The following is a 23,539-nucleotide window of genomic DNA, read 5'->3' on the forward strand; positions in this document are numbered from 1 at the left end:
AATCCAATACGCTATCTTTGATATAATGTAGATTGGTTTACCATTTACCGAAACATGAATGCGGCCAAGTACAGAGATATCCTGGATGAAAACCTCTTCCAGAGTGCTCTGGACCTCAGACTTGGCCGAAGGTTCACCTTCCAACAAGACAATGACCCTAAACACACAGCTAAAATAACAAAGGAGTGGCTTCAGAACAACTCTGTGATCATTCTTGACTGGCCCAGCCATAGTCCTGACCTAAACCCAATTGAGCATCTCTGGAGAGACGTGAAAATGGCTGTCCACCAACATTCACCATCCAACCTGACGGAACTGGAGAGGATCTGCAAGGAAGAATGGCAGAGGATCCCCAAATCCAGGTGTGAAAAACTTGTTGCATCATTCCCAAGCAGACTCATGGCTGTACTCGCTCAAAAGGGTGTTTCTACAGTCATGGCCAAAAGTTTTGAGAATGACACAAATATTAATTTTTACAAAGTCTACTGCTTGATTTTTTCTAATGGCAATTTGCATATACTCCAGAATGTTATAAAGAGTGATCAGCTTAACAGCAATTACTAGCAAAGTCAATATTTGCCTAGAAAATTAACCTTATCCCCCAAAACACATTTCAACATCATTGCAGCCCTGCCTTAAAAGGACCAGCTAACATCGTTTCAGTGATTGCTCCATTAATACAGGTGTGGGTGTTGATGAGGACAGGGCTGGAGATCAATCTGTCATGATTAAGTAAGAATGACACCACTGGACACTTTAAAAGGAGGCTGGTGCTGGGCATCATTGTTCCTCTTCTGTTAACCATGGTTATCTCTAAAGAAACACGTGCAGTCATCATTGCACTGCACAAAAATGGCCTAACAGGGAAGAGTATCGCAGCTAGAAAGATTGCACCTCAGTCAACAATCTATCGCATCATCAAGAACTTCAAGGAGAGAGGTTCCCTTGTTGTCAAAAAGGCTCCAGGGCGCCCAAGAAAGACCAGCAAGCGCCAGGACCGTCTCTTAAAAGTGTTTCAGCTGCGGGATTGGGCTACCAGCAGTGCAGAGCTTGCTCAGGAATGGCAGCAGGCAGGTGTGAGTGCAGCTGCACGCACTGTGAGGCAGAGACTCTTGGAGCAAGGCCTGGTCTCAAGGAGGGCAGCAAAGAAGCCACTTCTCTCTAGAAAAAACATCATGGACAGACTGATATTCTGCAAGAGGTACAGGGAGTGGACTGCTGATGACTGGGGTAAAGTCATTTTCTCTGATGAATCCCCTTTTCGATTGTTTGGGACATCTGGAAAACGGCTTATTCGGAGAAGACCAGGTGGGCGCTACCACCAGTCTTGTCTCATGCCAACTGTCAAGCATCCTGAAACCATTCATGTGTGGGGTTGCTTCTCAGCCAAGGGAATGGGCTCTCTCTGTCTTGCCTAAAAACACAGCCATGAATAAAGAATGGTACCAGAATGTCCTCCAAGAGCAACTTCTCCCAACCGTCCAAGAGCAGTTTGGCGATCAACAATGCCTTTTTCAACATGATGGAGCACCTTGCCATAAAGCAAAGGTGATAACTAAATGGCTCAGGGAACAAAACAGAGATTTTGGGACCATGGCCTGGAAACTCCCCAGATCTTAATCCCATTGAGAACTTGTGGTCAATCATCAAGAGACGGGTGGACAAACAAAAACCTTCAAATTCAGACAAAATAAAAGCATTGATTTTGCAAGAATGGACTGCTATCAGTCAGGATTTGATCCAGAAGTTGATTGAGAGCATGCCAGGGAGAATTGCTGAGGTCCTATAGAAGGGTCAACACTGCAAATATTGACTTGCTGCATTAACTCATTCTGTCAATATAACCTTTTGCTACTCATAATATGATTGCAATTATATTTCTGTATGTGATAAAAACATCTGACAAACACACATAAAAACCAGAGGGCAGCAGATCATGTGAAAATATATTTGTGTCATTCTCAAAACTTTTGGCCATGACTGTACTCAATACTGAGCAAAGGGGCTGAATACTTATGAACGAACATGTGATATTTCAGTTTTTCTTTTTTATTAAATTTGCAGAATTTTCTACATTTCTTTTTTTTCAGTCAAGATGGAGTGCAGAGTGTACATTAATGAGAAAAAAAATGAGCTTTTTTGCATTTACCAAAAGGCTGCAATGAAACGGAGTGAAAAATGTAAAGGGGTCTGAATACTTTTCTTACCTACTGTTTACAAACATGCGTGTCACATTCACTGACTCAGGATCAATGAATGCTGTAAAAAAAAAAAACCAAAACAACAACTTTTCTCTTCAAAATTAAAGGAAATTAGTCACTAAGTTTTTCCACCTAATCTGAGAGCAGCATGTTGTAGGGGCAGAGACCCAGATTCCAGTGATGTTTCACTGACTTGGCTGCTTGGTGTATAGTTCTTAATCTCCTGCTAGTAATCAGCGATTTTATCACCAGAGAACTAATAAACCTGCCGCCATGTAGTCCTCCATATTCATGAGCTCTGTATAACCCCGCCACTGATTGGCAGCTTTCTGCCTACGCAGTGTACACAGAAAGCTGTCAATTAGTTATGTGGGTGGGGATGTAGAGCTCTGAAATTAGAGAACTCCTAGGATCTGCAGTAAATATAACTGATTTTCTCAAAACTGCAGCAAGCAGCCCAATAAATGATACATTGCAGGAATCTTTTATTTTTATTCTTATATAGCGCTAACATATTCCGCAGCGCTTTACAGTTTGCACACATTATCATCACTGTCCCCGATGGGGCTCACAATCTATATTCCCTATCAGTATGTCTTTGGAGTGTGGGAGGAAACCGGAGTGCCCGGAAGAAACCCGGGGAGAACATACAAACTCAGGATCTCTGCCCCAACATCATGCTGATTGGGGATGGTGTTGGAAGAACATGGTGACAAATTGGCCAGAATCTCAAAAATAATAAACATATGCTCAATGGTAGAAAGTACTGTACTTGTCCCATAAAAAACATACAGCTGCATCCATGTCTGGATAAAATAGAAGTTGGAAATACTGAATACTGAAACAAAAACTGAAATGTGCCGGGACCTGACCTTGATGGTTGGCATGAAGGGGCGTTTCAGCTTCCATTCTTTATGGGACACCTGTTACAATGAACCTTGCAGGTTGGGTGTGGAGCTTTGTGATATGAAGCTCTGCAGTTATTGATTAACCCAAAAAAGATCATACGTCTCATGGACAGCACTGCCGGTAATGAACAGGATCAGTGACTACGAGAGGCCTGTGCTGACAACTCAGGGGCCACTGAGCTGATTGGCTGCAGTGCTGTCAACATGATGTCAGGACTGAAGACGATAACAGGCACCACAAGCAATGGTGGAGACTCAACTGTAGGCCGGGAGGCAGGGGCTTCAAAAACCCCAGAACTGCTCCAGGCCCTTAGAATTCATCAGTCCATAGGTTAAGTGACAGCTGCACATCAGCATCGCATCAGACAGGTTGCACTGGTGGAATGAGAGCGTACTGATGAATGGCAAATAATGAGCGATGTGACTGATCCAAGCCACAGAGCTGGCTCCTTACCAGGAACGATGGGAGCCGGCACCCAAGCTAGGGCCACTACGTTCTCTGAATGTCTCTCACTGGGTGTACAATGGTGGCCGAATCCCTGCCCACTAGTAGGTGTGGATTCTGTGGCATTAATTTCATTTTAATGTGTGTTCACCTATGGTGACAGCTTTTTGGTGAGTGACAAGAAGAGCCGGACTGCCCATCACTACTACAAATGGGCGGTGAATGTCATTAATGTGGAGGCTGTGACACTGAGGACAGTGCACACAACATAAAGGGGATGTCAGGACTGTTATATATTTGTTACTACGGGCCTAAAAACAAACAGAACTGCTCATAGAGACAACTACCTGCCTGTTGTACCTCGTATGGGCCCCAAGCAGTCAGACCACTCCTGCTGGTGATTCAGCTGCTCCATGTAACAGAGCAGGCAGCTCTTCCTTTTCCGGGCTGCTGTTGATGGGGCGTGACTGACGGACAGCCGGCTCCCTGCAGTTAGGCACCAGGGAGCTGGCTGTCAGTCAGAGAGAAGAGAAGCTTCTGCTCTGTTGACATGACACCAGTAGATGCTGCTGAATCGCCGGCAGGAGCGGTCTATATCTCTGTAGGCTGGGGTCACACATCCATTTTTCCCGTGGCCTGCTGAGATCTCAGCATCTTCACCGGCGGGCAGCCCGCGTATCATGAGCTGAACTCGGCCCCATCGAGCACCTTATTTGGACGGCACCTGTTATGTGGGCCGGAGGTTTATACCCCTTAGTGATAGCAATAAGGATCTTTGTGATGAGAGTTTGGATCCAAATTAAATGTGACCATATTTATGATAGAAATCCCCCCCCATGATTTTCATGCTGGGTGGGCAACCGGATTATGGGATTTTACCTTTAGGCTAGTTTCACATTAGCGCCTTTTTGCCCAGCGTTTTGTGCGCACTTGAAACGCATTCAAAACGCAGCTATTTTTTGTCGCATCAGCGTGCGCATGACAAAAAAAGTAGCGTTTGTATGCGTTTGCATTTTTTATGCGCATGCTTTCTCTAGGTGTCACATTTCACAGGAGAAAAATCCTTGAAAAATGCTTGAAACGGACTCTACCAATGGGAATGTGTTATATAGACCCTGCTACAGCTGAATTCTTCAGATTTGGTTACTTTTTCCTTTGGGAACATGGATCTGAGTTGGAAGACTTCTCACTTTAACTTGGACAACGCGATGGCTCAGGCTTTTGCTTGCCAGCAACAAAGGGAGACAGACAGCGAAGACTGCAGCGGGGGCGTATGTGAATACATCCGATTATTGAACTCCGGGAGAGCTGTGGAGCATACCACACCCTCTACAGTGAGCTCCAGGGAAAGCCGGCGAAATTTACTGTGCTAATGCTGTTTTTTTCCGTGGCGGAATCGCATCGTGGTAAAAACCGCAGCATGCTCATTAATTTAGCAGAATCGCGGCGATCCCGCACCCATAGGAATGCATTGTGCCGCTTACTTCCCGCATGTGGCTGTGCCCACCAAGTAAAAGTAAGCAGAACATTTGCGGATGGTACCCACGGTCCTGAGGAGAGGAGACTGTCCTCCGGGTACCATATCCCTGTAAAGAATAGAATTAAAAATATTATTCTCACCTTCCGGTGTCCCGCGCAGCCTTCCCGCCTCTCTCCCGGTCCCAGTAATCCTTTGCGAGAATGACCGCAATGATGTCGAGATCTCGCAGGAGCGTGACGTCCCGCGGTCATTCTCGCAAAGGATTACTGGGACCGGGAGCGTGGAAAGAGTCCCGGGAATGCTGCTCGGGACGCCGGAAGGTGAGAATAATAATATTTTTTACATCCTTTTACTATTGATGCCGCATAGGCAGCCTCAACAGTAAAAAGTTGGTCACACTCGTCAAACACTATGCTTGACGAGTGTGACCAACCTGTCAATCAGTTCTCCAAACGATGTTCCAGATTCCTTGAAAAATGCTAGCATTCTGCAAGCTAATTATGCTTGCAAATCGCTAGTTTTTCCGCAGGAATTTAAAATGCGATTTTCCTGCGGAATGGAATTCCGGAATTCTCGTGGTAACTTCCGCTACGCGTGCACATAGCCTTATGCCAGTGCAAACACCTTTTATCTACACAACAGCCCCAAACAATGTTGCTTTGTCTAAGAGGCGTTTAAACCACTGTCTAGACATTGTTTACTCAAAAATCGCATGCGCTCAAAAGCACTGGCGTGCACGTGACCAAGCGCACGCCTGCGACCCCAGACTAATGTGTTTTTTTGGCAGGGTTGGGCAGAAACAAAAATGCACCATGTAGCGTCTAAGCACACACCAGGAAAAAGCGCATGCTCACGAAAACGCTGATGAACGTGTGCAAGCGCTAGACCATGGGCTCATGTGAATCCAGCCTTATCTGGGTGACGGTACCGTGCTCAGCGTATGCCTGACTCGGCCAGTGTCGGGACGTATTCAGACTACGATGTCCGTTTTCACAAATAAACAGATCTGATCATATTACAAACAATGCCCACATCCAGCAATCTCGGAACCGCGGCCAACAAACAGAACAGGACCGCGATCACCGGAGCCATGTAGCGTGCAATGCGCCACAGGACGGCACCGGAGACTCCCGTACAGTCAGGGGGCGCAGGAGCCCGACTACAAGTCACCGCTGTTTACTGGAGAAGCTGCAGACTTGCCTCGTCATGTCCCGTCCTGCGGGGAGTGAGGACACAGGTCTGGTGCTCAGACATTGAGCAATGCGCACCCTCATGCCGGCTCACCGCCGGCTCCCAGCCCACACCCTGCCGGCAGGCTCCGAGCTTTCCCACAGTTCCCGCCGCTTCCAGTGTTGTGAGGAAGGAGCCGCGTCTACAGGAAGTGACTGTGTCTTTAACTCTTCCATCCCCGCGCAGATAGGGCGCCTGCTGTAGAGATTCTCGCTGCCGTACGTCCGGTGATGAAGAGGTTACTAAACAGAGTGATGGTATCATGATTCCGGGGCATGTCGGGAGTTGTAGTCCGTAGCCCGTGGTTGCAGCAGAATATGAACAAGCAGCTGTAGTAGCAGGTGAGGATGTGCTTGTTATGCGGTGCGGTGTGTGCTGGGGCGGAGGACTACAAGTCGCATGGTTTCATTCCCCGTTGCCGGGTAGTACTTTCTCATGCTGGACGGCCCATGTTAGGAGTTGTCAGTGTATACCGAGGGTTGTCACACTGAGGGCTCAGTGTCCCGGTACAATAGAGGTGTTTGGGCACAATGCAGTGCAATATACTCAGTCCTGTGTATAAGGAGAGGAGGGAACTCCCTGCTGGCTCAGCCCAGACCCAGCATCATACCTGTGCCGTCAGCATAGGGTGTCAGTACAGGAGGTATACACCTAACCATGGCCACAGGCTGGGGGGCCGCTCTGTATAGGGTATCAGTACAGGAGGTATACACCTAACCATGGCCACAGGCTGGGGGGCCGCTCTGTATAGGGTGTGAGTACAGGAGGTATACACCTAACCATGGCCACAGGCTGGGGGGCCGCTCTGTATAGGGTGTCAGTACAGGAGGTATACACCTAACCATGGCCACAGGCTGGGGGGCCGCTCTGTATAGGGTATCAGTACAGGAGGTATACACCTAACCATGGCCACAGGCTGGGGGGCCGCTCTGTATAGGGTGTGAGTACAGGAGGTATACACCTAACCATGGCCACAGGCTGGGGGGCCGCTCTGTATAGGGTATCAGTACAGGAGGTATACACCTAACCATGGCCACAGGCTGGGGGGCCGCTCTGTATAGGGTGTCAGTACAGGAGGTATACGCCTAACCATAGCCACAGGCTGGGGGGCCGCTCTGTATAGGGTGTCAGTACAGAAGGTATACACCTAACCATGGCCACAGGCTGGGGGGCTGCTCTGTATAGGGTGTCAGTATAGGAGGTATACGCCTAACCATGGCCACAGGCTGGGGGGCCGCTCTGTATAGGGTGTCAGTACAGGAGGTATACACCTAACCATGGCCACAGGCTGGGGGGCCGCTCTGTATAGGGTGTCAGTACAGGAGGTATACACCTAACCATGGCCACAGGCTGGGGGGCCGCTCTGTATAGGGTGTCAGTACAGGAGGTATACACCTAACCATGGCCACAGGCTGGGGGGCCGCTCTGTATAGGGTATCAGTACAGGAGGTATACACCTAACCATGGCCACAGGCTGGGGGGCCGCTCTGTATAGGGTGTCAGTACAGGAGGTATACGCCTAACCATGGCCACAGGCTGGGGGGCCGCTCTGTATAGGGTGTCAGTATAGGAGGTATACGCCTAACCATGGCCACAGGCTGGGGGGCCGCTCTGTATAGGGTATCAGTACAGGAGGTATACGCCTAACCATGGCCACAGGCTGGGGGGCCGCTCTGTATAGGGTGTCAGTACAGGAGGTATACGCCTAACCATGGCCACAGGCTGGGGGGCCACTCTGTATAGGGTATCAGTACAGGAGGTATACACCTAACCATGGCCACAGGCTGGGGGGCCGCTCTGTATAGGGTGTCAGTACAGGAGGTATACACCTAACCATGGCCACAGGCTGGGGGGCCGCTCTGTATAGGGTGTGAGTACAGGAGGTATACACCTAACCATGGCCACAGGCTGGGGGGCCGCTCTGTATAGGGTGTCAGTACAGGAGGTATACACCTAACCATGGCCACAGGCTGGGGGGCCACTCTGTATAGGGTATCAGTACAGGAGGTATACACCTAACCATGGCCACAGGCTGGGGGGCCGCTCTGTATAGGGTGTCAGTACAGGAGGTATACACCTAACCATGGCCACAGGCTGGGGGGCCGCTCTGTATAGGGTGTGAGTACAGGAGGTATACGCCTAACCATGGCCACAGGCTGGGGGGCCGCTCTGTATAGGGTGTCAGTATAGGAGGTATACGCCTAACCATGGCCACAGGCTGGGGGGCCGCTCTGTATAGGGTATCAGTACAGGAGGTATACACCTAACCATGGCCACAGGCTGGGGGGCCGCTCTGTATAGGGTGTCAGTACAGGAGGTATACGCCTAACCATGGCCACAGGCTGGGGGGCCACTCTGTATAGGGTATCAGTACAGGAGGTATACACCTAACCATGGCCACAGGCTGGGGGGCCGCTCTGTATAGGGTGTCAGTACAGGAGGTATACACCTAACCATGGCCACAGGCTGGGGGGCCGCTCTGTATAGGGTGTGAGTACAGGAGGTATACACCTAACCATGGCCACAGGCTGGGGGGCCGCTCTGTATAGGGTGTCAGTACAGGAGGTATACACCTAACCATGGCCACAGGCTGGGGGGCCACTCTGTATAGGGTATCAGTACAGGAGGTATACACCTAACCATGGCCACAGGCTGGGGGGCCGCTCTGTATAGGGTGTCAGTACAGGAGGTATACACCTAACCATGGCCACAGGCTGGGGGGCCGCTCTGTATAGGGTGTGAGTACAGGAGGTATACACCTAACCATGGCCACAGGCTGGGGGGCCGCTCTGTATAGGGTGTCAGTACAGGAGGTATACACCTAACCATGGCCACAGGCTGGGGGGCCGCTCTGTAAAGGGTATCAGTACAGGAGGTATACACCTAACCATGGCCACAGGCTGGGGGGCCGCTCTGTATAGGGTGTCAGTACAGGAGGTATACACCTAACCATGGCCACAGGCTGGGGGGCCGCTCTGTATATGGTGTCAGTACAGGAGGTATACACCTAACCATGGCCACAGGCTGAGGGGCCGCTCTGTATAGGGTGTCAGTACAGAAGGTATACGCCTAACCATGGCCCCAGGCTGGGGGGCCGCTCTGTATAGGGTGTCAGTACAGGAGGTATACACCTAACCATGGCCACAGGCTGGGGGGCCGCTCTGTATAGGGTGTCAGTACAGGAGGTATACACCTAACCATGGCCACAGGCTGGGGGGCCGCTCTGTATAGGGTGTCAGTACAGGAGGTATACACCTAACCATGGCCACAGGCTGGGGGGCCGCTCTGTATAGGGTGTCAGTACAGGAGGTATACGCCTAACCTTGGCCGCAAGCTTGGGGGCCGCTCTGTATAGGGTGTCAGTACAGGAGGTATACGCCTAACCATGGCCGCAGGCTGGGGGGCCACTCTGTATAGGGTGTCAGTACAGGAGGTATATGCCTAACCATGGCCACAGGCTGGGGGGCCACTCTGTATAGGGTGTCAGTACAGGAGGTATACGCCTAACCATGGCCTCAAGCTCGGGGGCCGCTCTGCATAGGGTGTCAGTACAGGAGGTATACGCCTAACCATGGCCACAGGCTGAGGGGCCGCTCTGTATAGGAGGTATACGCCTAACCATGGCCGCAGGCTTGGGGGCCGCTCTGTATAGGGTGTCAGTACAGGAGGTATACGCCTAACCATGGCCACAGGCTTGGGGGCCGCTCTGTATAGGGTGTCAGTGCAGAAGGTATACGCCTAACCATGGCCACAGGCTGGGGGGCCGCTCTGTATAGGGTGTCAGTATAGGAGGTATACGCCTAACCATGGCCGCAGGCTTGGGGGCCGCTCTGTATAGGGTGTCAGTACAGGAGGTATACGCCTAACCATGGCCACAGGCTGGGGGGCCGCTCTGTATAGGGTGTCAGTACAGGAGGTATACGCCTAACCATGGCCGCAAGCTCGGGGGCCGCTCTGCATAGGGTGTCAGTACAGGAGGTATACGCCTAACCATGGCCACAGGCTGGGGGCCGCTCTGTATAGGATGTCGGTGCAGAAGGTATACGCCTAACCATGGCCACAGGCTTGGGGGCCGCTCTGTATAGGGTGTCAGTGCAGAAGGTATACGCCTAACCATGGCCACAGGCTGGGGGGCCGCTCTGTATAGGGTGTCAGTATAGGAGGTATACGCCTAACCATGGCCACAGGCTGAGGGGCCGCTCTGCATAGAGTGTCAGTACAGGAGGTATACGCCTAACCATGGCCGCAAGCTGGGGGGGGCCGCTCTGTATAGGGTGTCAGTACAGGAGGTATACGCCTAACCATGGCCGCAGGCTTGGGGGCCACTCTGTATAGGGTGTCGGTACAGGAGGTATACGCCTAACCGGGGCCGCTCTGTATAGGGTGTCAGTACAGGAGGTATACGCCTAACCATGGCCACAGGCTGGGGGGCTGCTCTGTATAGGGTGTCAGTACAGAAGGTATACGCCTAACCATGGCCACAGGCTGGGGGGGCCGCTCTGTATAGGGTGTCAGTACAGGAGGTATACGCCTAACCATGGCCACAGGCTGGGGGGCCGCTCTGTATAGGGTGTCAGTACAGGAGGTATATGCCTAACCATGTCCTCAAGCTTGGGGGCCGCTCTGCATAGGGTGTCAGTACAGGAGGTATACGCCTAACCATGGCCACAGGCTGGGGGGGCCGCTCTGTATAGGGTGTCAGTACAGAGGTATACGCCTAACCATGGCCGCAAGCTTGGGGGTCGCTCTGTATAGGGTGTCAGTGCAGAAGGTATACGCCTAACCATGTCCACAGGCTGGGGGGCCGCTCTGTATAGGGTGTCAGTACAGAAGGTATACGCCTAACCATGGCCACAGGCTGGGGGGCCGCTCTGTATAGGGTGTCAGTACAAGAGGTATACGCCTAACCATGGCCACAGGCTGGGGGGCTGCTCTGTATATGGTGTCAGTACAGAAGGTATACGCCTAACCATGGCCACAGGCTGGGGGGCTGCTCTGTATAGGGTGTCAGTACAGGAGGTATACGCCTAACCATGGCCTCAAGCTTGGGGGCCGCTCTGTATAGGGTGTCAGTACAGGAGGTATACGCCTAACCATGGCCACAAGCTGGGGGCCGCTCTGTATAGGGTGTCAGTGCAGAAGGTATACGCTTAACCATGGCCACAGGCTGGGGGGCCGCTCTGTATAGGGTGTCAGTACAGGAGGTATATGCCTAACCATTGCCGCAAGCTGGGGGGCCGCTCTGCATTGGGTGTCAGTACAGAAGGTTTACGCCTAACCATAGCCACAGGCTGGGGGGCCGCTCTGTATAGGGTGTCAGTACAGAAGGTATACGCCTAACCATAGCCACTGGCTGGGGGGCCGCTCTGTATAGGGTGTCAGTACAGGAGGTATACGCCTAACCATAGCCGCAAGCTGGGGGGCCGCTCTGTAAAGGGTGTCAGTACAGGAGGTATACACCTTACCATGGCCACAGGCTGGGGGGCTGCTCTGTATTGGGTGTCAGTGCAGAAGGTATACGCCTAACCATGGCCACAGGCTGGGGGCCGCTCTGTATAGGGTGTCGGTGCAGAAGGTATACGCCTAACCATAGCCACAGGCTGGGGGGCCGCTCTGTATAGGGTGTCAGTACAGAAGGTATACGCCTAACCAAAGCCACAGGCTGGGGGGCCGCTCTGTATAGGGTGTCAGTACAGAAGGTATACGCCTAACCAAAGCCACAGGCTGGGGGGCCGCTCTGTATAGGGTGTCAGTACAGGAGGTATACGCCTAACCATGGCCGCAAGCTGGGGGGCCGCTCTGTATAGGGTGTCAGTACAGGAGGTATACGCCTAACCTTGGCCACTGGCTGGGGGGCCGCTCTGTATAGGGCCTCAGTACAGGAGGTATATGCCTAACCATGGCCACAGGTGTCAGTACAGGAGGTATACTCCTAACCATGGCTACAGGTTGGGGGGCCGCTCTGTATAGGGTGTCAGTACAGGAGGTATACACCTAACCATGGCCGCAGGCTGGAGGGCCGCTCTGTATATGGTGTGAGTACAGGTGGTGTATCCCTAATCATGGCCGCAGGCTGGGGGACCGCTCTGTATAGGGTATCAGTACAGGAGGTATACGCCTAACCATGGCCACAGGCTGGGGGGCCGCTCTGTTTAGGGTCTCAGTACAGGAGGTATACGCCTAACCATGGCCGCAGGCTTGGGGGCCGCTCTGTATAGGGTGTCAGTACAGGAGGTATACGCCTAACCTTGGCCGCAGGCTGGGGGGCCGCTCTGTATAGGGTGTCAGTACAGGAGGTATACGCCTAACCATGGCCGCAGGCTTGGGGGCCGCTCTGTATAGGGTGTCAGTACAGGAGTTATACGCCTAACCATGGCCACAGGCTGGGGGGCCGCTCTGTATAGGGTGTCAGTACAGGAGGTATACGCCTAACCATGGCCGCAGGCTTGGGGGCCGCTCTGTATAGGGTGTCAGTACAGAAGGTATACGCCTAACCATGGCCACAGGCTGGGGGGCTGCTCTGTATAGGGTGTCAGTACAGGAGGTATACGCCTAACCATGGCCTGAAGCTTGGGGGCTGCTCTGCATAGGGTGTCAGTCAGGGTGGATTTGATTTAAATCTAACTGATTTAAATCACGATTTAAATCACTAGTCAGTAAGGCTTGATTTAAATCAGTGATTTAATCAAAGTTTCTACCTAAACTAGTTCTTGCTACTTTAACATGCAAGTAGATGAAGATTTTTAGAATCACTTTTTATATTACTTTTTTCTCCCCAGTTTAATGGGTTAATCATTCATATTTGGACACCACTGTTCTGTTGTACTTAGGAAGGAGAAAAATAATCCTGACCTTAATAACAATTTAAATAGATTTATTCAACTGAAACAATAACAACATTACAGCATAAGTTATTTGCTTAAACAAACATCCATGTTTGTTAACTAATTTGGCTAAACAAAATATATATATATATTAAGAAACTTAGACTGTCAGCCCAGCCGACACATGAAAAACTTAAATACTACTGTCCCTGCTGTCCTCTGTAGCTCACTTGTCGTCATCTTCATCATCATCTACTTCTTTGTTCCTATTCATAATCTGGAAAAGAAAAACAAGCTTTCCTGCTTTTTTGGGTCCCAACCGATTTCTCAATTTAGAATGAATGAGTCCAAAGGAAGAGAATATTCTTTCAACGCCTGCAGAAGAAGCTACTGCTGTTAAAAGTGAAATCATTACTTGAACAGTCTCTAAATCCAAGCGCTTAAGTGACTTCCACCAGTTTACTGGTGTGACCTTCCTTAAAATATCTTCAGCAAACATATATTTCTTGAATGGTTCCCCCTTAGCTCTGAAGTTTATTATAGTTGGCATTAAAGATGGATGATTGCTGGCAGGGCTGTGGGCTGGATACCCATGTCATAGCTAACTCCTCTTCCTCAGCACTTAGGTTTTGACCCTGATATTGGATATTGACAATATTTGCCAAAAAATGAGCTGGAGTCAGTGCTTGTCCCATTCGTTTGTTTACTGCTTGTAATTTAATTCTGTCCATGTGTAGTTCTGTTTTTAAGTGTTCACTCAGTTCCTTCCAAATTTCAACAGCATCCGCAATAAAACAGCTATTTTTCTGTATTTTGTTTAAAGCTTGAGAGATGGGTTTCAGGAAGCTCAGCATATGTTCAACATTTCTCTTAAGCCCAATGTTGAGGATTTTGGCCGTTACAGTGCCATCTATTTTATCTCGATTTTCTTCACAAAGTGTCATCAGAATAGGCCAGTTTTTGATATACTGCTCAAAACAGTCCACCACAGAGTTCCATCTAACATCTTGTGGGAGCGTTAGCTTGGTTCCACCCATCCTTTTCAGAGCTGCTGCAGCAAAATGATTATTACGGAAGTATTTAGCAATTTCAACAACATTAGCCTTTATTTCTGGAACACTTAAGTCTTTAGCTAAGAGGTGCAGCAAATGAGCACTGCAACCATATGTTATTAGCAGCTTTGTATTCCCTCCCTGCTCTTCTAAACCTCTTCTCATCTTGGATACGTTTGCAGCATTGTCAGTGACCAAACTGCGTACTAGACATTTGAATTTTTGTTCACATGTCGTTATAGCTTTTACTGCCACTTCTTGTAAGTATTCTGCTGTGTGTGTATTTCCTGACATATCAGTTGTTTGTGCAAGGAAGACTTTACCTTCTTCTGTTGTTATACAAGCACATACAATAGGATCATTGTGGACATTACTCCACCCATCAATACTTAGGTTAACAATTTTACCCTCCAGAGCTGTTGCACATTGCTCCATTTCTCTGTCATACACTTGATCCAGCAGTTTCCCTGCAACATCAGCTCTGCTGGGTGGACTGTATCCTGGTCTCAGTGACTGAACCATATTAATGAAATGTGGGTTCTCAGTCAGACGGAAAGAAGAGTTCGTTGCATAAATAAACTGGGCAATTTTTTCATCAATCAACTCTTTTTCTAATCTGCTAGTTCTTATCACAAACCTATCTATGGTGGTTCCAGGAGGTAAAGGTTTTTTCTTCCTTTTGGGTGATGGTGATATGTGGCTGTGGGTGTCTGATGATGATGCTGCTGCTGCTAATGAAGCACTATCCTGGATGGATAACTCTGAAACTGTAGAACAGGATGATGGTGATCTTGGAGGTGGATAGTTTCCAGAATCCATGAATTCCCCTAAACAAAAAAAGTCAATGCTGTTATTTTATTGTTTATACAATTTCTGCTTATTGTACACAACACATCACTGCCCCTGCCCCAAAAGGAATATTTGTTTTTCTTCATAACTGTACCAAATGACAGTAACATGCAGTAATAATAAGAAATATAATTTTTCTCACACATGACAGTTCAGTCTTTAGAAATAGGATTCAATAAAAATGTTTACCAACCTGAAGATCCTGCCTGTTCAGAAGTGTTTCTTTGGTCATCTTCATCACCGCACTTCTCATGATGTTGCCTCATTCGCACCACCAGGCCTTGCATCAATTTGTTGCATCGTTTGCATTTTGCACGCATGCCTGCCTTACCGATAGGCGAAGGAGCTTCATTAAAATATTCCCAAACTGGGTCTCTTTTACGGCCTGCTGCCATTATAAGGAAAGAATGTAATAAACCTCAGATCGTACACACAAACAGATCCAGACTTGTCTGTCTGTGGCTATGCTGCAGTATTGTGCTCAAAGTTTCACTTTCATTTTCTTGTCTGCTTGCCCTTCCTCCTCCTCACACTTAGATTCACATTTTTCTTGTGTTGTGCAGATCTATTCCACTCCAAACAATCAGAAACATATTGTCTAACTTCTTGGACTTGGCACTGAAGGGGTTGATTCTGTATTCATAGGTTTGTAGAACAATAGGATTAAGGTCTTTTTCTCAACTCTGTTCGTGTTGTAACATTTTTGCCGTGAAGAAGAGGCTGGGACCTCTGCGGAGTCAAATTCAGTTTTGAGAACTGCGTAAGTAAAGCGAGCGTCTGTGATAATATAGGAGAGAAACTGCCCACTAATCCTACAGAAACCTCTGGAAGAGCATGGCATTGTGAATGTTACACATATACAGCCTTTATTCTACTGAGTTAAACAACTCAGCTTTATCTCATGATGGAAGAACCTTTGGATGGTAAAATATTTTCCTCAAAAAGCTGTTTATTGAAAAAAATCCGATTTAAATCAAAAAAATCCGATTTAAATAAAAAAAATCCGATTTTTTTGATTTTTTTTAAAAAAAAAACATTGATTTTTATCCACCCTGGTGTCAGTACAGGAGGTATACGCCTAACCATGGCCACAGGCTGGGGGCCGCTCTGTATAGGGTGTCAGTGCAGAAGGTATACGCCTAACCATGGCCACAGGCTGGGGAGGCCGCTCTGTATAGGGTGTCAGTACAGAAGGTATACGCCTAACCATGGCCACAGGCTTGGGGGCCGCTCTGTATAGGGTGTCAGTGCAGAAGGTATACGCCTAACCATGGCCACAGGCTGGGGGGCCACTCTGTATAGGGTGTCAGTACAGGAGGTATACGCCTAACCATGGCCGCAGGCTTGGGGGCGGCTCTGTATAGGGTGTCAGTACAGGAGGTATACGCCTAACCATGGCCACAGGCTGGGGGGCCGCTCTGTATAGGGTGTCAGTATAGGAGGTATACGCCTAACCATGGCCACAGGCTGGGGGGCCGCTCTGTATAGGGTGTCAGAACAGAGGTATACGCCTAACCATGGCCGCAAGCTTGGGGGCCGCTCTGTATAGGGTGTCAGTGCAGAAGGTGTACGCCTAAGCATGGCCACAGGCTTGGGGGCTGCTCTGTATAGGGTGTCAGTACAGGAGGTATACGCCTAACCATGGCCACAGGCTGGGGGGCCGCTCTGTATAGGGTGTCGGTACAGGAGGTATACGCCTAACCATGGCCGCAGGCTTGGGGGCCGCTCTGTATAGGGTGTCAGTACAGGAGGTATACGCCTAACCATGGCCACAGGCTGGGGGGCCGCTCTGTATAGGGTGTCAGTACAGGAGGTATACGCCTAACCATAGCCTCAAGCTTGGGGGCCGCTCTGCATAGGGTGTCAGTACAGGAGGTATACGCCTAACCATGGCCACAGGCTGGGGGCCGCTCTGTATAGGGTGTCAGTGCAGAAGGTATATGCCTAACCATGGCCACAGGCTGGGGGTCCGCTCTGTATAGGGTGTCAGTACAGAAGGTATACGCCTAACCATGGCCACAGGCTGGGGGGCCGCTCTGTATAGGGTGTCAGTACAGGAGGTATACGCCTAACCGGGGCCGCTCTGTATAGGGTGTCAGTACAGGAGGTATACGCCTAACCATGGCCACAGGCTGGGGGGCTGCTCTGTATAGGGTGTCAATACAGGAGGTATACGCCTAACCATGTCCTCAAGCTTGGGGGCCGCTCTGCATAGGGTGTCAGTACAGGAGGTATACGCCTAACCATGGCCGCAAGCTGGGGGGGCGCTCTGTATAGGGTGTCAGTACAGAGGTATACGCCTAACCATGGCCGCAAGCTTGGGGGCCGCTCTGTATAGGGTGTCAGTGCAGGATGTATATGCCTAACCATGGCCACAGGCTGGGGGGCTGCTCTATATAGGGTGTCAGTACAGGAAATATACGCCTAACCATGTCCTCAAGCTTGGGGGCCGCTCTGCATAGGGTGTCAGTACAGGAGGTATACGCCTAACCATGGCCGCAAGCTGGGGGGGGCCGCTCTGTTATGATTGAGTCACCGTAGGAGGCAAAAACAGAAATGCTAGCTAAGTCCTGAAAACCAGAGAAGTTGGCAACTATCATATTGCAGACCCCTGAACCTATCAACACAACTAGCAGTAGCCGTGGGGGGTTCCTACGATGACCTAGACCCCTCGATCACAGCCGGAGAGATACATAGGCCTAAAGAAGGAAAGGGGAAATCTAACTGCCCCAGAACAAACCCCAAAGCAATAGGCAGCCCCCCACATATAATGACGGTGAAGCAAGATGAAAACACTTACACAGAAAGAAAGACAGGCTGAGCAAAGACGGGGCCCAAAAACTACCTAGATAGGAACGGATAGGAAAGCTGCTGTCTGCAATCTGCCAAAACCCTATCAGAGACAAAAGCCAACAAGCTGATATAAAAATGGCCCTGAAGCAACTAAGCTTCAAAAACTAAGTCAGCACTCAGGTACCTTCAGAAGACCGAGCTCACGGAACACTGCACACTCCAGCAGGGAGTGGCAGAATCCAAAAAGCAAGAAAAACAAAAACAAATCTTAGATGCAAAAGGCAAAACAGAAAACTTAGCTTTAGGAAAGCAGGAATCAGACTGGTGTCCAAGAGTCCACAGAGAAATCACCTGCAGGACAGAAAGGGCGTAGGCTGCCTTAAATCCAGTCAGTGACTCCACTCAGCCAATCGTCTTCATTAGTCCCAGGTGTCTGATAATCAGGCTCACTACCTTCCTTCACTAGAATAGGGAGTTCACCAGGCCTCAGTGACGGAGGGGAAAATGAACTCACAACACCGCTCTGTATAGGGTGTCAGTACAGAGGTATACGCCTAACCATGGCCGCAAGCTTGGGGGCCGCTCTGTATAGGGTGTCAGTGCAGAAGGTATACGCCTAACCATGTCCACAGGCTGGGGGGCCGCTCTGTATAGGGTGTCAGTGCAGAAGGTATACGCCTAACCATGGCCACAGGCTGGGGGGCCGCTCTGTATAGGGTGTCAGTACAGGAGGTATACGCCTAACCATGGCCACAGGCTGGGGGGCCGCTCTGTATAAGGTGTCAGTACAGGAGGTATACGCCTAACCATGGCCGCAGGCTTGGGGGCCGCTCTGTATAGGGTGTCTGTACAGGAGGTATACGCCTAACCGGGGCCGCTCTGTATAGGGTGTCAGTACAGGAGGTATACGCTTAACCATGGCCACAGGCTGGGGGGCTGCTCTGTATAGGGTGTCAGTACAGGAGGTATATGCCTAACCATGTCCTCAAGCTTGGGGGCCGCTCTGCATAGGGTGTTAGTACAGGAGGTATACGCCTAACCATGGCTGCAAGCTGGGGGCCGCTCTTTATAGGGTGTCAGTGCAGAAGGTATACGCCTAACCATGTCCACAGGCTGGGGGGCCGCTCTGTATAGGGTGTCAGTACAGAAGGTATACGCCTAACCATGGCCACAGGCTGGGGGGCCGCTCTGTATAGGGTGTCAGTACAAGAGGTATACGCCTAACCATGGCCACAGGCTGGGGGGCCGCTCTGTATAGGGTGTCAGTACAGAAGGTATACGCCTAACCATGGCCACAGGCTGGGGGGCTGCTCTGTATAGGGTGTCAGTACAGGAGGTATACGCATAACCATGGCCTCAAGCTTGGGGGCCGCTCTGTATAGGGTGTCAGTACAGAAGGTATATGCCTAACCATAGCCACAGGCTGGGGGGCCGCTCTGTATAGGGTGTCAGTACAGAAGGTATACGCCTAACCAAAGCCACAGGCTGGGGGGCCGCTCTGTATAGGGTGTCAGTACAGGAGGTATACGCCTAACCATGGCCGCAAGCTGGGGGGACGCTCTGTATAGGGTGTCAGTACAGGAGGTATACGCCAAACCTTGGCCACTGGCTGGGGGGCCGCTCTGTATAGGGCCTCAGTACAGGAGGTATATGCCTAACCATGGCCACAGGTGTCAGTACAGGAGGTATACTCCTAACCATGGCTACAGGTTGGGGGGTCGCTCTGTTTAGGGTCTCAGTACAGGAGGTATAAGCCTAACCATGGCCACAGGCTGGGGGGCCGCTCTGTGTAGGGTATAATGAGGTATACACCTAACCATGGCCATAGGCTGGGGGGCCGCTCTGTATAGGGTCTCAGTACAGGAGGTATACGCCTAACTATGGCCATAGGCTGGGGGGCCGCTCTGTATAGGGTGTCAGTACAGGAGGTATACACCTAACCATGGCCACAGGCTGCGGGGCCGCTCTCTATAGGGTATCAGTACAGGAGGTATACGCCTAACCGTGGCCACAGGCTGGGGGGGCCACTCTGTACAGTGGGTATGGAAATTATTCAAACACCTTTAAATTTTTCACTCTTTGTTTCATTGCAGCTATTTGGTAAATTCAAAAAAATTCATTTTTTTCCTCATTAATGTACACTCTGCACCCCATCTTGACTGAAAAAGCTACACAAATGTAGAAATTTTTCCAAATTTATTAAAAAAGAATAACTGAAATATCACATGGTCATAAGTATTCAGACCCTTTGCTCAGCATTGAGTTGAAGCACCCTTTTGAGCTAGTACAGCCATGAGTCTTCTTGGGAATGATGCAGTAAGTTTTTCACACCTGGATTTGGGGATCCTCTGTCATTCTTCCTTGCAGATCGTCTCCAGTTCCATTCACGTTGAATGGTGAATGTTGATGGACAGCCATTTTCAGGTCTCTCCAGAGATGCTCAATTGGGTTTAGGTCAGGGCTTTGGCTGGGCCAGTGAAGAATGGTCACAGAGTTGTTCTGAAGCCACTCCTTTGTTATTTTACTTGTGTGCTTAGGGTCATTGTCTTGTTGGAAGGTGAACCTTCGGCCAAGTCTGAGGTCCAGAGTACTCTGGAAGAGGTTTTCATCCAGGATATCTCTGTACTTGGCTGCATTCATGTTTCCTTCAATTGCAACCAGTCATCCTGTCCCTGCAGCTGAAAACACCCCCTTAGCATGATACTGCCACCACCATGTTTCACTGTTGGGATTGTATTGGACAGGTGATGAGCAGTGCCATGGCTTTCCCCACACATACCGCTTAGAATTATCACCAAAATGTTCTATCTTCATCTCATCAGACTAGAGAATCTTACTTCTCATAGTCTGGGAGTCCTTCATGTGTTTTTTTTTTTTTTTTTTTTTTTTTTTTTTTTTAGCAAACTCTATGCGGGCTTTTATTTCATATGTTTGACACTGAGGAGAGGCTTCCATCGGTCCACTCTGCCTTAAAGGCCCGACTGGTGGAGGGCTGCAGTGATAGTTGACTTTGTGGAACTTTCTCCCATCTCCCTACTGCATCTGTGGAGCTTAGCCACAGTGATCTGGGGTTCTTCTTTACCTCTCTCACCAAGGCTCTTCTCTCATTATTGCTCAGTTTGGTTGGACGGCCAGGTCTTGGAAGACTTCTGGTGATCCCAAACTTTTTCCATTTAAGGATTATGGAGGCCACTGTGCTCTTAGGAACATTGAGTACTGCAGAAATTCTTTTGTAATCTTGGCCTGATCTGTTCCTTGCCATAATTCTGTCTCTGAGCTCCTTGGCCAGTTTCTTTTGACCTCATGATTCTCATTTGGTGTGACATGCACTGTGAGCTCTAAGGTCTTATATACAGGTGTGTGCCTTTACAGATCAAGTCCTGTCAGTTTAATTAAACACAGCTGGACTGAAATGAAGGACATAACATGTGACTGTTTTGACTGTTGTGATTGGCTGCTTCCCATTTAAATACCCCATCCCCTTTGTCATTAATAAACTTCCACCTGATGAAGACGGATCCTCCGTCAAACTCCTTGTGGTTTAAACCCATCTCTTGTCTGAATCTCTTTCCTGCGCTCCTAAGACCGGTTTCCATTTTCTCATTGCTACGATCCTTCATTGGAGGTTTTCGGCTGGAGCTGCGGTGGAGACTTGACATCCTTGTCTGCCCCTGGGTTGCTTCCTAAGCGCTCCTTTATGACTGCTTATCACTGACTCTTAACCATGGCCTTAGGGGCCGCTCTGTATAGGGTGGGATATGGTCATGCTCGAAGTACAGGAGGTGTTACGGAACCACTCAGCACCCAGAATATGTTGTGCAGTTATATTTATGTATAATAGGTTCCATGGGAGATGCATGTCCCTAATGCATCAGCCCACAGGCTGTGCCCAGCCGCCCCCCCACCTTTGTAATTCCCACAGTAAATATCGTCAGGCTCCGGCCACCTGCGGCTATTGTAATATATGTTTTGCCTGTGGCTTTTCTATCTGCCTGCCCTCTGTATCTGTGTGATATATTCTGTGTCCTGTGAGTAAAGTGTTGTCAGACTGGAAATACGTGGAGAAGCAGTGATCTTTTATATGCGCCCATGTAACCAAGGAATTCCAGCCAGCGTCCTTCATTCAGACTCCAGCCAAAGCAGAGTGGACCTCCGGAAACACGGGGTGGTACTGAAAGAGGTACCCGAGATAGGAAGACACCGTTACAGGAGGTATATGTCTAACCATGGCCACAGGCTGGGGGGGCCATTCTGTATAGGGTTGGATATGGGCATGATCTAAGTACAGGAGGTATACACCTAACCTTTGCCACAGGCTAGGGGGGCCCTTCTGTATAGGGTGGGATACGGCAATAATCTAAGTACAGAATGTATATGCCTAACCATGACCACAGGCTGGGGGCCATTTTGTATAAGGTGGAATATAGTCATGACCTAAGTACAGGAGGTATACAGCTAACCGTGGCCCCGGGCTGGGGGGGGGCCGATCTGTATAGGGTTGGATACGGGCATGATCTAAGTACAGGAGGTATACAGCTAACCATGGCCACAGGCTGGGGGACCGTTCTGTATAGGGTGTTAGTCCAGTCAGGAGGTATACGCATAACCATGGACACAGGCAGGGGTGCCCTTCTGTATAGGGTGGGTGTGAAGGATGGCTCCAGAGAGATCACAAAGAAGCCCACCATGTGATAAACCTGCACCTCGCCACCCCTCCCAACGTCACTTTTCCATCAGAAGGATCATGTGGTATGGTCTCCTCACCTGCACCTGTATGATGTTTCGCACCCCTTGGGATACGTAAGGTCAGCTTGGCACAGTTTTACTCAAGACACTCCCTGTCCACACGGGCATGGGAAGGGTGAGGATGTTGCCCACGCAGTTGCTGATATGGCACTACACTCGCTCACAACCCTGACTGGCTGAGAGGTCCTTTTCACTAGCTCCAGTGAAACAGATCCTTGCAATCCGGTAGACTGCCACCAGCTCCTTGTTAGATATAAGACCGGTCCGTTAACAGGATTATATTGAGCCAGAAACCAGCCCTGGTACCATGGAAGGTTAAGCCGAGAACACAGATGTGTGGATTTGTGGGTCAAAATAGAAGTGCAGACCAAAGTTAAATTATATATTTAATCTCCTTAAGGGCACACTAGACAATACAGTATATACCCGATGGTTACACATACAATGGTCAGATATGCAAATACAAAAGTGTTAGTACAAAGTATGCAGAATATAATAGTTACCAGTCGGGCCTGGCTTGTGGAAGGCTGGTGGTCCCCTCTGTTCCTTGACTTCTTCTCACACGACATGTCGTCAAGACCTCCCCTGAAAAAGGAATAGGTTGTGCTTTATACTCGCATTTAAATCCTTGGGCTCACAACCCTCCTGCCACCTGGGCTGGACCTAAATCTCCTCCCCTTGCAACTAGCAGCTGAAATCTCCAATAACTAAGATGGGTCATAACTCCCTAATGGATGGGCCTAGGGAGGCGGTTTTGGCGTCATCTTATCTGCTATGCCCCTGCTATGTGAGACCAAACATGGATCTTGCTAGTCTTTCTACATATCTCCTCACCCAGGGGTGCTAGAACTGATCAAGACTCTGGAAGGTGTTAGCTATGTTTTGGAGATCTCGGAAATATACACAATGTATGGCTAGGACATATGGTATGTCCATGACGCCTTATCGAATTATGTTTCTAGAATGTTATAGAAGGTTTCTTTGGCAGCTTCAATTCAGCATGACTATTGC

At 49.6% G+C, this 23,539-nt stretch overlaps 1 protein-coding gene across 3 annotated transcripts in view; it reads left to right on the forward strand.

Moving 5' to 3' along the window:
* The first annotated feature begins 6,373 nt into the window (after positions 1–6,373).
* APAF1 (apoptotic peptidase activating factor 1) overlaps positions 6,374–23,539 on the forward strand; it is a 195,766-nt gene continuing 178,600 nt past the window's right edge. Inside the window, exon 1 of one of the 3 annotated variants that reach the window (XM_073556887.1) lies at positions 6,374–6,605. The gene's annotated coding sequence lies outside the window, so the exon portion shown is untranslated. Of the gene's footprint in view, positions 6,606–6,643; positions 6,687–23,539 lie in introns of those variants that run through there. The other 2 variants (XM_073556884.1, XM_073556886.1) reach the window with 2 other exon arrangements.

The sequence above is a fragment of the Dendrobates tinctorius genome, unplaced genomic scaffold (assembly GCF_039654945.1).
Source record: "Dendrobates tinctorius isolate UK_male_01 unplaced genomic scaffold, ASM3965494v1 ptg000241l, whole genome shotgun sequence".
Classification (NCBI taxonomy): domain Eukaryota; kingdom Metazoa; phylum Chordata; class Amphibia; order Anura; family Dendrobatidae; genus Dendrobates; species Dendrobates tinctorius.